A 12,469-nucleotide genomic window follows, 5' to 3' on the forward strand; every position below is an offset into this window, starting at 1 on the left:
TCACAAAAAGATATTGTACCTGTCAACCCATGAATGCATTAGTAAACTGTGGTATGTGTACACCATGGAATACTGTTCAGCCATAAAAAGATGCAGGCTTCACATCTTTTGTATTAACCTGGATGGAGTTGAAACACATTCTTCTTAGTGAAGTATCACAAGAATAGAAAAGCAAGTATTCAATATACTCAATACTAATATGAAGCCAGTAGACAAACTAATACAAGCCCATACAAGACAAAAACTCAATTCAATTCAAGTTCGGGAGAGGGGGGAGGCCAGAGGAGGGAGAGGGATTGGTGTGCCCACTTAAAGGGCACAATGTAAGGGTATATGGCACACCTCCCGGGTGTGGGACCCGACTACAACAGGGACTTTACTTAACAAATGCAAACAGTGTAACCTAATCATTTGTACCTTCATACGAATCTGAAAAATTATTTTAAAAGACAGGTATTGTATGATTCCACTTATATGAATTATCCGGAATAGTCAAATTCATAGAGACAGAAAGTAGACTGGAGGTTGTTGGGACTGGGAGGAGGGAAGAATGCAGAGTTGCTTAGTGAGTACAAGCAGTTAGTTCCCCAGTTAAAAGCATCCCACTTAGCCAGGCACTATGTTGGGCACCTGTAGTCCCAGCTACTTGTGAGGCTGAGGCAAGAGAACTGCTTGAGCCCAGGAGTCTGAGGTTGCTGTGAGCTATGATGCCATGGCCCTCTACCAAGGGCAACAAAGTGAAACTGTCTCCAAAAAAATAATAACAAAAAAATAAAACCATCCAACTGACATATGGCTCTCACTTACAAATGGAGGCTATTACAGGTAATAAGTGAATGTATCTGTTCCAACTTACAAATTCAATTAAGAACAAACCTACAGAACCTATCTTGTTCATAACCTGGGGACTGCCTGTATAGAAGTTCAGCTTGCGATGATGAAAAATTCTGGAGATGGATGGTGGAGATGGTCGCACAAGGTGAATATACTTAATGACCCTGATCTGTACATTTTTAAGTGGTTTAAATGGTAAATTTTGTGTTGTGCATATTTAACTACGACAAAAAATATTAACTGTTCTAGTCTAGAAGTATGCTGAGAAAAGCCAAGGAAAGATCCACTGTAATGAAGCAGGTGGCTTCAGGTGGGGTGAATGGAAGGATGTCATTTGGGATAGGTACTACCAGGGAGTGAGGGCTAACTGCTGACGACTCTTGGGTCTTGAACAAATAGATAATCCCATCCACTTGATTTCTGTACTGGCAGGAGGAGGTGTTGCAAGGGCTAGTGTGGACTATGAGAAGACCTTTGGATACAAAGCTTTCAACTGTCCCTGGCTTCAAGGGACATGGGAAAGTTTGAGTAATGGTTTGGTAGGATCTCTAGAACTTTAATAGGTTCTGCTCCAATCACTTCCCTGTTTCCCTGTATCATAGAATTTTGAGCCCTTGGAGTATCATGCTCCTCATCTAAGGGAGCATGTATCAAAGATAACGGAGAAGGCAACAATCTATCCAAAGCAGACTCAACTTGCTTAGGAGTGACCTCCCAAACAGTTCCAAAGGCTCTGGTCTGCATTGACTATTACAGTTCCATTTGACAACCTAAGTTTCTTCCTATTAAATTTTTAGGGATTGTGGCTCAAGGAGTGGAGTAGGGCGCTGGCCCCATATGCCATGGGTGGCAAGTTCAAACTCAGCCTCGGCCAAAACTGTAAAAAATATATTAAATAAATAAATAAATTTTCAGGTTTGGCGTCACAGAGCAGGAAGGAATGTTTTGTAGCTAAGAGCTCAAGGCTTGCAGTTAAGGGCTGGGGAATAGAGGACATCATGGGTTATTTGAAAGGCTTACCAACTGTGTGGTATGTTTACACCAAGGAAGAGGTTGAGTGAGTGCAGGTGGCAGGGATTGGTGTAGAAACAGTAGTGATGGTACCTAGTGCCAGAAACTGACAAGGTTGCCTTCTGTATAGGTAGAACTGCGTCCTCCCAAAACATATGTTCAAGTCTTCACTGGTGGAATATAAGGTCTTTATAGATGTTAGATCAAGTTAAAAGAAGGTCATACTGGATTTGGATGGGCCCTCCTCCAATGACTGCTGTCTTTAGAAGAAGAGAGAAATTTGGACATAGGGAAGACACAGGAGAGAACCCAATGTGAAGACAGAAGCAGAGATTAGAGTGATATAGTGACAAGCCAAGGAATGCCAAGGAGTTTGTCAACCACCAGGAGCAAGGAAGAGGCCATGAGGGATCCTCCCCTACAGCTTTCCGACAAGCATGGCCCTGTTGACACCTTGATTTCAGATTTCTATTATCCAGAATTGTGAGGGAATAAATTCCATGGTTTTATGTCATGCTGTTTGTGGTAATTTGTAACAGCATCCCTAGGAAACTAAACACACCATCTGTACATATGTTAATGCACCTTGAGTGCTTAAAAGTATTGAGGATATTGGCGCTTTTCCCCTCCTCAGAGCAGCTCATTGATCTGAAGTAAGGGTTTTTCTTTTTCTCTTGGTTTTTCTTTTGTAAGATGAGATGATCTTTTCCAGAGCCTCTTTTGTTTACAATATCTACAAGGGCACTTGTCAATAGCTGTCTGGTATGGGAACGGGTCTACACCTAGCTGTTTGATCTGCAGGGCCACAAATTTATTTTGGGTCCTGTCATCTTTTTGTTCTAAATCCCTTTCCAAATGTCTGCCATGTGTTTTAGTTCAGACAGAAAGGTTATTTTCCATTCTAATTTCTGTTTTCAAATTAAGTTTTCAATTTTAAGCTTAACCCCTAGACAAAACGAGAGGAAAGGGCTGCTTCGTAGACTCCCAAATGCTGCAATGTATTTTCTAGCCTGTCACCAAAATCTCTTATAGATTCATCTTTTTTCTGTTTTCATGATTTAATTAGGGTCCAATTTTTTCCCCCCAAAATGTTGTATAAATGGCTTTTAGGAGACTTTGCTTTATGTTTTGAGCCTTTTTATGGACTCTCAGGTTTATTGTGGACAGCGGAATCCTACAGGTTCCTTTCCTGGTGAGTCCAGTTAGCTTTTGTCATTCAGGATTTAGCATTTGAGGTTCTCATGAACATGTGTACAAGTTGGCAGGCAACCCTGGGTTATATGGCCCCCAAAATATTTTTCCCCAAAATACTCTTTTTTTTTTTTTTTTTTTGAGACAGAGTTTTGCTATGTCACCCTTGGTGGAGTGCCATGGCATCACAGCTTACAGCTCCAACTCTTGGGCTGAAGCGATTCTCTTGCCTCAGCCTCCCAGGTAGCTGGGACTACAGGCACCCGTCACAATGCCCAGTTATTTTTTGTTGCAGTTGTCATTGTTGGTTAGTTGGCCCAGGCTGGATTTAAACCCACCAGCCTCAGTGTATGTGGCTGGCGCCGTAACCACTGTGCTATGGGTGCCGAGCCTTTTTTTTTTTTTTTTTTTTTGAGACAGAGTCTCAAGCTGTTGCCCTGGATAGAGTGCCATGGCGTCATAGCTTACAGCAACCTCCAACTTGGTCTCAAGCGATCCTCATTCCTCAGTTTTTCTATTTTTAGTAGAGACGAGGGTCTCATTTTTGCTCAGGCTGGTCTCGAACTGGTGAGCTCAAGCTATCCACCTGCCTGGGCCTCCCATAGTGCTAGGATTACAGGTGTGAGCCATTGCGCTCGGCCTCCCCCAAATATTCTTGATTATTCTATGAATAGTTGTTGATCTTGTCTGAGTCATTAATTATGCTTGGGTCTAAGGTTTAAATTCTCCAGTTGCTTGAATATGGGCCTTAGAGGAAGGATGGATCTTTATGAAGGGCCCTGGCATTTTCGGGTCTTAGGAGGGTTGTTGGGGAAGGGTAGGGATGTGAACAGGGGGAGAGAGGGAGGAGTGGACAGATGTGTGGAAGGAGAGAGGTAGAAAAGGTAAGAGGAGAGAGAGCAGGATTTGGGGATGCAAGTAAAGGACAAATGGGAGGACTTACTACCCTGTTTCCCTGAAAATAAGACATTCTCTGAAAATAAGACCTACTTACAGGAAAGAGAAGACGTCCCTGAAAATAAGACCTAGTGCATCTTTGAGAGCACACCTTAACAGGGTAGGAACGTGAGTCTAGTTCATTGTTGCTTAAATTTGCCAAATTGCCATTAGCTTTGGCCAAAGAATCTTTTAGGGAAGCAATTTTTGAATCAGAATTTGATTTGGAGTCCTCTGACTACAAAAAAATGCTGCCCATTTGGGTCTAAAAAGACTTATGCCTTTTCTTTCCTAAGGCATCTCTCAAATAAGCAATCTTGTTCAAGTTAGATGTTCCTCCAGTTAAATCTTCATCAAATCATCCTCAAAATTAATGCTTTCAGAGATGGCACAAGGATTGGGATTGTAAAGACAGTACACATAAGAAGCTGGAGTTTTTAACCTGGCTTATTGTACCCTCAATGAATCCCCAACAATAAAAAAAAAAAAGATAGATTAACAACAGAAAAAAAAAAAAAAGAAGCTGGAGTTTTACCCTGGATGAGGAGAGGATTTCAATTCAGTTACTACCATGTGAGCTGGCTCCTGATGCTGAGTAGGAATGTAATATGTGTCTCTTGGGACGGAAAATTAAGATGGAAGGAAAACCTCATCCAGTCTTCTTGATGATCCACAACAAAGTCTGTCCAAGTAGACACTGGTCCCATGAGAACTGCTTGCTCACAGGCCTGTGAGGCCAGCTAAACAACAGACTTGTAAGGCCTAAGTCTGTGTTCCACACTATAATTTTCCTTTTATAACCAAAAAACTTCTAGACAGCACAGCACAAAACAGTAACACAAGAGACAGCAAAAAGGGATGAATATAAAATATCTTGGTTCCACCAGACATTCCAAAGAAGTGGGAATCCATATAAAAACCCAGGTACTTGGGAATGATGCCTTAAAAAAAAAAACTATTAATCTTTCCCATTAAGGGACCTGGGAATAAACAGCCAGGGAACTCAGTGCACAGACAGCAAGTTCAGACCCAGTGCTGACTTATCCATATTGGGGTGGATTCGATAAACCAATGGCCCCTGGGAAGGCTGGAGACCTCCATGACAAGTGGTACAGGTCACATCTTAGAGCCAGTAGGAAAACTGTGGGAAAAAATGGAGGCCACCCAGATGAGACCTGGCAAAAGCTATTTATTCAGAACCTGTTATACAAGGGAGTCAGCTAGCATCACTTGTTTTTGGCCGAGACTCAAAGGCAGGCAGGACAACGGGAAAGATTAATAGTTGTCTTTTTTTTAAGGCATCAGAATGGAGATTGTTGGATTTTTTTTTTTTTTAAAGCATGTTTTTCTGGCTAGGCATGGTGGCTCACACCTGTAATCCTGGCATTCCGGGAGGCCCAAGTGGAGGATTGCTGGAGCTCAGGAGTTCCAGACCAGCATAAGCAAGAGTGAGACCCCATCTCTTCTAAAAAATATATAATAGAAAAATTAGCCAGGCATGGTGGCATGCACCCATAATCCCAGTTACTTGGGAGGCTGAGTCAGGAGGATTGCTTGAGCCCAAGAGTTTGAGATTGCCATGGAGTTTGTGATGACACTGCACTCTAGCCCAGGCCACAGAGTGAGACCCTGTTTTTTAGTTTTCTCGGCTAACCTGAGGACCAGACCTGCTCTAGGTTTGGGAGTATCGGCAGGATTCAAAGACAGCGCCGGCAGAAGCTGTCTGCACCAGGCTTGAGTGGCACGCTATGATCAGTAAGAAGGCAGGATAAAGGGAGGAAAACCCAGCAGCGTCATTAGGGTGCGTGAAGGAAAGAAGAAAACGTTTGACAGAGGGTTGTGTCTACCATGCATTGCAGCACTTTAGGTTGTGAGGTGGTTTTGAATTTGGTTAGTGGAGATACAGACTTACCTTTGTGGAGGGCTTACCAACATTCATTCATTCACCCTTCCATAGGGATGCAGTGAGCCTGATGCTGCCGACATGCTCTCGCTTGCCCAGCCTGGTACTTGGACAAAGTGCCTAGGGGATGCTTCTGATGCTTCTGGAACAATCAGCTGAATAGAGGGATGGGGGAAAGAGCGTCTCTTTTTTCCTCACTCACTGAAATCATACAGTATCTGACCTTGAAGTAGTTTTCCAGAATGCCCACCTCAACTTTTTCATTTAACATGTGAGGAAACCCAGGTCCAAAAAAATGGAATGACCAGCCTACGGGTCACAGGCAGCCCAGGGCTTCCTTGCTCAGACACCTCTGGGTGCCTGTCAGCCTTAACTCAGCACCCACGGGGGCGCACACGGCCCTCTCAGGCTCCCAGGACAGGGTCCAAGGCAAGACCGCGCTGCCACCCCGCCCAGTCCCTCCCGCCGGATGGCCACAAAGCCTGCAGCCGGGCTCTTTCCCCGCGGGCGCTGGCTCGGGCAGGAGTCTCGGCACTCCGCTGGTATCCAGGAATGGTTTCTGGGAGTAAACACACATATTTCTCAACAGATAGGTGTATAATCAATACGAATACGTTAGGTACCACTGAGTCCTAACGCTGTGCCCGGGGCGCGTGGAGTGGGCGGGGCCTGGCAAGGTGGGCGGGGCTCGCGGCAGCGGCCGCCTCATTTCCTCGTTCGTGCCGGAAGTGGCCGTTCTCGGCGCGGCAGCGCGCCCGGAGGGTGGGCTGTTGAGGCGCTGGCGCCGCCGGGGTGTGCTCGCGGCCCGGGAGCAGGCGGCGGCGCAGCGGTCGCGGTTCGTAGAGCGGGCGAGGACGGTGAGTACCTGGACGACACGGCCTCGCCCGCCTGAGGCTCCCGCAGACTCGGTCCCTAGCGGTGCGGGCGCCGGGGCTGCGGGGGCTGTCGGTGTCCGGTAGCCTTCCAGGCGAATCTCCCGGGAACTCTGTCCTCGTGGGGTCGCCTCCCGGATGAGCTCTGTGGAGTCTCTGGGGCCGCCTGACAGATGAGCCTTCCGGAGTTCGCTCTGGTTTTAGGGAAAAGCTGCGGTTTTTTTTTTTTTTCTTCTGAGAACATTGCTGCCAGAGACCGTTAGTTTGCGTGTCACTGTGTTTTTTTTTTTTTTTTAAAAAACCTATTCACCACCCTCTCTCCTCTCAGTGGATAAACTTTTTAGTCAGCCGTTACCTCTGGATGCTTTAAAATAGTTTTCTCTGACAGCAGCCCCTTTTTATCTGACAGAGACCAGAACGGACGCTTTTTAAAAAGATGCTCGTTTGTGGAGGAATTAGTGGGACCGGGAGCCTCTGGCAGCTGTCGGAGAATACATCTTGAAAATTACTTTATTCCCAAACAAGTGGCTGAGCAGTAATCTATAAAGTACGATAGTTAGACCTCTGTTTGTGATGATGATATTGCCATCATGTTTGACTATAATCTGATGAAGCTTTTCTTAAGTCCTGAATTGTTAAACTTGGAGGTGTTTTCTACCTTGTTTTTGATGTATAGAGGGATGTCATGATATTTCACCATCATTCAAACGCGCAGAAGCTGGGCCTTCATTTCTGGTGGAATTAATGTTTTTTAATATTGTATTAAAATAGTAGCTTTGATCTTGGAAATGAGAAATCAATTTGTTTTGTGCCTCTGTTCTGCTACCATTTGTTTAAAATTGCAACTAAAAAAGGTAGAAAGGATGTTGGATTTCCATTATGCATGGCTCAGAGAATTTTGACCTGAATAAGCATAGTTTTAGTTCCAGTTTGGAAGTTACATTTTTCCCTCGTAACTTTTTTTAACTGAAGTATAAAATGCATATGAAGTCAAGAAGTGAATGCATCTTAATTGTACAGCTCAGTGAATTTTTATATATTACCAGTGTGACTACCAGATAACATAGATCAAATTATAACTGTAGCGCATTTCCATCTTACCAAGAATGTCCCTGTGCTTCCTCAAAGTCAGTTGTACTCCTGCTCTCTAATCTGTATGCTGATATCTCAGCAGCTTTTAGTGTTGTCTATTTTGAGTTACACATTAGTAGAATTATACAGTATGCTCAGCATATTGCTTGTGGGATTCACCCATGTTTTGTGCAGTGGTATCCTTTATGTATACCATGGTATGTATCAGTTCTTTTTTATTGCTATGTTGGAATAAAACATATTCCAACATATTGCTATGTTGTCATATTGGAATATGACCTCTGCCTAGTCTGTTGATGGATATTTGTGTTCCCAGTTTTTGTATGTGATGTATTTTTTTTGTTTGAGGGGGAGAATTGAGGCATAGTTTCAACTTTGTTGCCTTCTGTAGAGTGTGGTGGCCTCCTAGCTTACATCAACATCAAACTACTGGGCTTAAGCAATCTTCTTGCCTCAGCCTATAGAGTAGCTGGGACTATAGGTGGCCACCACAACACCAGCTAGTTTTTCTATTTTTAGTAGAGACAGGGTCTTGGTCTTGCTTAGGCTGGTCTCCAACTCCTTAGCTCAAGCAATCCACCTGCCTCAGCCTCCCAGAGTGGTAGGATTACAGGCGTGAGCCACTGTGCCCAGCCTACATGATATATTTTGAACATTAAAAATGCTGTGAACATCCTTGCAAATGTCTTAGCATCTGTATGCATTTCCCGCAGCTGTAGAATGACTGAGTTGTAAGGTAAGCAGAAAATGACATTCTACCCAACATGGAGCCTTCTTTTTTCTTCAAATATATTTTATTATTTTAACTAATATAACATTAAGCGGTGGAATAAAGCATAACTATTAAGAGGTCAAGACTGAAGTGATTCATTCATTACTACATTATTTACAACTTGGATTGCACGTCTAGGACAGTCTTCTGTGAGACTGTCATTACTTGTTTAACTGTTGGAGCTGGTGTTGATCTGAGTCTGAAGTTTGGTGTGACACTTACGTAAGTACTGTGTTGCTCAAGTTAGTGGTTGTTAGGGAAAAGGAAATACTGAAAGGATATGACTAAAAAATTAATTGAAGAAATCATGGTATTACAAATCAGTAAACTTACATTGTTATTATCATGCTACATAAGCACTAGGTTAGTTACAAATGTGAATTTATTGCAGGAATATAGCAATTTCCACATGGACTGAGATTGTAGTATATTTATAATGTGAACAAATAACAAAAATTATCACTCAACATTTATGGGAAATCAATTGCATGTTACAGAAACCAAGATTGAACAAATACAAGAACTAGACACAGAAGCAAGGAAGTTAATGTAAGAAACAGAAGGAAACTTTAAAATAAATATTAGTATGCTCATATTTGGTAGGGTATCGTGCCTTTTGAACACCTACAGACTACCATGAAAAAAAGTCAGTTCTTAAATATTAAAACATAGAAAGTAGGATAGTAGCCATTACATGGAAAGTAGATCTAGAAGAGTCAATGTACATATAATAGAGGTTCCAGGAGGGAATAGAAATCAAAAGAGAAGAAATAACTGCAAAGAAAACAGATCTTGAGGGTTGGAATATTTAGACAGAGTCTTGGGCAGCCTAAGCCAGACAGAAATAAGTATCAGGGGACAAAGTACTGGCAAATATAGATTACTCCTTCCTTTTCTGATCTCTGTTTCTTCATCTGTGCAATGGGGATGATCAGGAAGTATGCCTTTTCAGAGAGCTGTGGGAAGATATGTAAGTTGTGCTGACAGCCCCTGCTTCCTACTCTTATCCCCAACCAACTCACACCAGATGCCACATTTCCCATTTCTACTCACAGTAGAATGGAAACAATTAAAGTCTTGTATCAAGAGAACAAGGCTATTTCTCTGAGTGGAACTGTGAGTATATGAGTGGAATAGATATACTGAGAGTCTTAAAAGAATGTTGATAGAGATGCATCTAGATAAATGCTGATGAAACTTAGGAATTTCATGGATAAATAGACAACTCATAAACTTCCAAAGGTGAATATATGGTTACTTATAAAGTAGTGGTTCTCAACCTTCCTAATGCCACAACCCTTTAATATAGTTCCTGTGGGTCGCGACCCACAGGTTGAGAACCACTGCTTAAAAAGGAATGGAAATCAGACGCTTTTAGACTTCCAGTTTGGAACATGAACAGTGTTTAAGAAGTGTTCGCTTATTGTACCCTCAATGAATCCCCAACAATAAAAAAAAAAAAAAAGAAGAAGTGTTCGTGGGATTTATTTTGAACTCAGAATTTTACCCCTAGCCAAACTGTCATTCAGACTGGGGGCAAAGTAAAGCCCTTTCACCCATACCCACTAGGAATACCCAGGATATACTATATCAAAATGAAAAATAATCCAAGAAAAATAGATGTAAAATTCAAGCAGCAGTGATCAAAGAAAATAGTAAAATTTCTTAACCTAAGTCACTGATAACCATAGCTAAGAAATTAATGCATTAATAAGAAAGGTTTCATAAACTGAAGTAGGTATTATTTTAAAGGCTGTCATAATCTGGAGCAAAAAGTTACTGTGATTTTAGAGTTGATTGGGAAGGTGGGAAGCAGGTAAAGGCACAATGGATGCTTACCCTTAGCAATGGAGAAGCTATAGATACTCACCAATTACATGTTAGTGACTACTTCAAGGAAAGTTAAATACCAGTTCCATTTTCAGAAATTTATTCTGGAGATGAAACACCATGTTCAAAGTCATTTATACTAAGGCTGTTCATGCTGAGATGTATATAGTGGCAATAGCTTTGGAAAGATACACAGAAATCGGAGAAGGAAAGTGGGCCTTTAGAATAAGAGGGAGACTTTTTACTATGTTCCCTTATATCCTTTTTATCACATGTATTTATTTTATGAAATTTTAAAGGTATAAATTTTTTTAGAAGACTAAAAAGAAATTGAGGACTTAGAGCAAGGATTGCCAATTCTGGCTGGCCATGTATTTTGGTATGGCCTGTGACCTAACAGTGACCTACACTTCTAAATGCTTGCTGAGGGGTGGGGTTGGGAGTTGACTCATGAAAACTATATGAAGTCCCTTAGAACACAGCTATGCTCTTTCACGTATGTATCATCTGTGGCTGCTTTTATGCCACAAAGAAACAGAAGGAAGAGTTGATTGCTTGTAACATTCACTATCTGACCTAAAATGTTTGCTGGCCCCTGGTTTAGAGGCCAGAAATAGACCTATACATATAAGGGGATTTTGCTTCTGATAAAGGTAGCATTTCAAACTAGTGGCAAGAACATGAATTGCTTAATAAATGGTAAGAATTTTATATCTATTTGAGGAGAAAATTTTCTTATACATTAGAACCTCTATAAGTTGACCACCCAAGGGACTATAACAAACTGGTCAACATAAGGAAATAGGTCTGCCGTACTGCTACAGATACACATACGTGTGGTATGTGTCCAGTCTATGAAAACTGGGTCAGTTTAAGAGGTGGTCAATATAGGGAAGTGGTCAACGATGGAGGTCCTACTGTATTAGGATTATTTCAGGTAGGAAAGTTAAAATTGAGTAGTTATATAGGAAAAGAGTGTTAGATTTAACTCTGTTGACAACACCACCACAAAAGTTTGCTTAATGGGAAATAATACCTAACACTGAGCGCTTAATGTTTGATAGATTTTACTTGATTAATTATTAAAATTACACTCAGGGTAGGTTCTGTAATTATCAGATAAGGAAACTAAAGTTTTTATATATTGAGGAATTTGTAACAAAAAGTTAGGAAATGATAGAGCAGATATTTGAAATTTAAGCTATCTGGTTCCCAAGTCTATTATACAGAAAAGAAAATATTTGCAACCTAATAGCACCATTTTGTAGGTATTATCAACATTAGAACATAAGGATCTATCTCATTCCTTTTAAATACTCTGATATGTACTCTGCAGACTCTGTAAATGTCTGCAGTTTATTTAAACTTTCCCCTATCGGTGGACTTCAGGTTGCTTTTATTTTTATTTTGCTGTCACATATAACACTAATAAACATCTTACACATGTGACCTTATACACTAGTATAGATGTTTCTGAGGTATAGAATCTTAAAAGTAGAACTGTGAATTGCTGTATAAAGGGGCATGTTTATTTGAATCAAATTTGTCCTCCAAAAGTTTATGAAGTTGGTGTGTAGGTTTAGTTTAGCTTTAATTAAAGAAATGATAACATTGCGGAAGGAACATTGGCTATCTAGGCAAACTGCCTCATTTTACAGAGCAAGCACAGAGAGGTTTAATCATGCCTGAGATTAAATAGCTATAAAATAGCTGTTACTCTTGACCCTTTAGGTTATTACTGCGCCATAGGCAAGCACATTTTTCTGCTTTATCTATAATGATATATTGATTTGTCTTGCTGAAATCCAGGTATCAGGAGTATAGTTTTTCCCAGAAATACTTTATCAAAAGGATCCACCTAGTATTTCTTATTCTTGGTGCCCAACACAGTACATGACACACAGGTAGGTAGTCTAGTATTTGTTGAGTAAGTACTGCTTTCTGGTGATTGTTACATTTATTTCTAATTACTTATCTACTATTCAGTAACATGTTGAAAAATCAATATATTGCTATAATGCTCAATAA

At 41.3% G+C, this 12,469-nt stretch overlaps 1 protein-coding gene across 4 annotated transcripts in view; it reads left to right on the forward strand.

Annotated features, from left to right (window-relative positions):
- The first annotated feature begins 6,617 nt into the window (after positions 1 to 6,617).
- The window catches only part of CSGALNACT2 (chondroitin sulfate N-acetylgalactosaminyltransferase 2), a 65,145-nt gene continuing 59,293 nt past the window's right edge, over positions 6,618 to 12,469 (forward strand). For 3 of the 4 annotated variants that reach the window (XM_053585432.1, XM_053585433.1, XM_053585434.1), the window contains exon 1: positions 6,618 to 6,732. The gene's annotated coding sequence lies outside the window, so the exon portion shown is untranslated. The remainder of the gene's footprint in view (positions 6,733 to 12,469) is intronic. The other variant, XM_053585435.1, reaches the window with a different exon arrangement.

The sequence above is a fragment of the Nycticebus coucang genome, chromosome 3 (assembly GCF_027406575.1).
Source record: "Nycticebus coucang isolate mNycCou1 chromosome 3, mNycCou1.pri, whole genome shotgun sequence".
Classification (NCBI taxonomy): domain Eukaryota; kingdom Metazoa; phylum Chordata; class Mammalia; order Primates; family Lorisidae; genus Nycticebus; species Nycticebus coucang.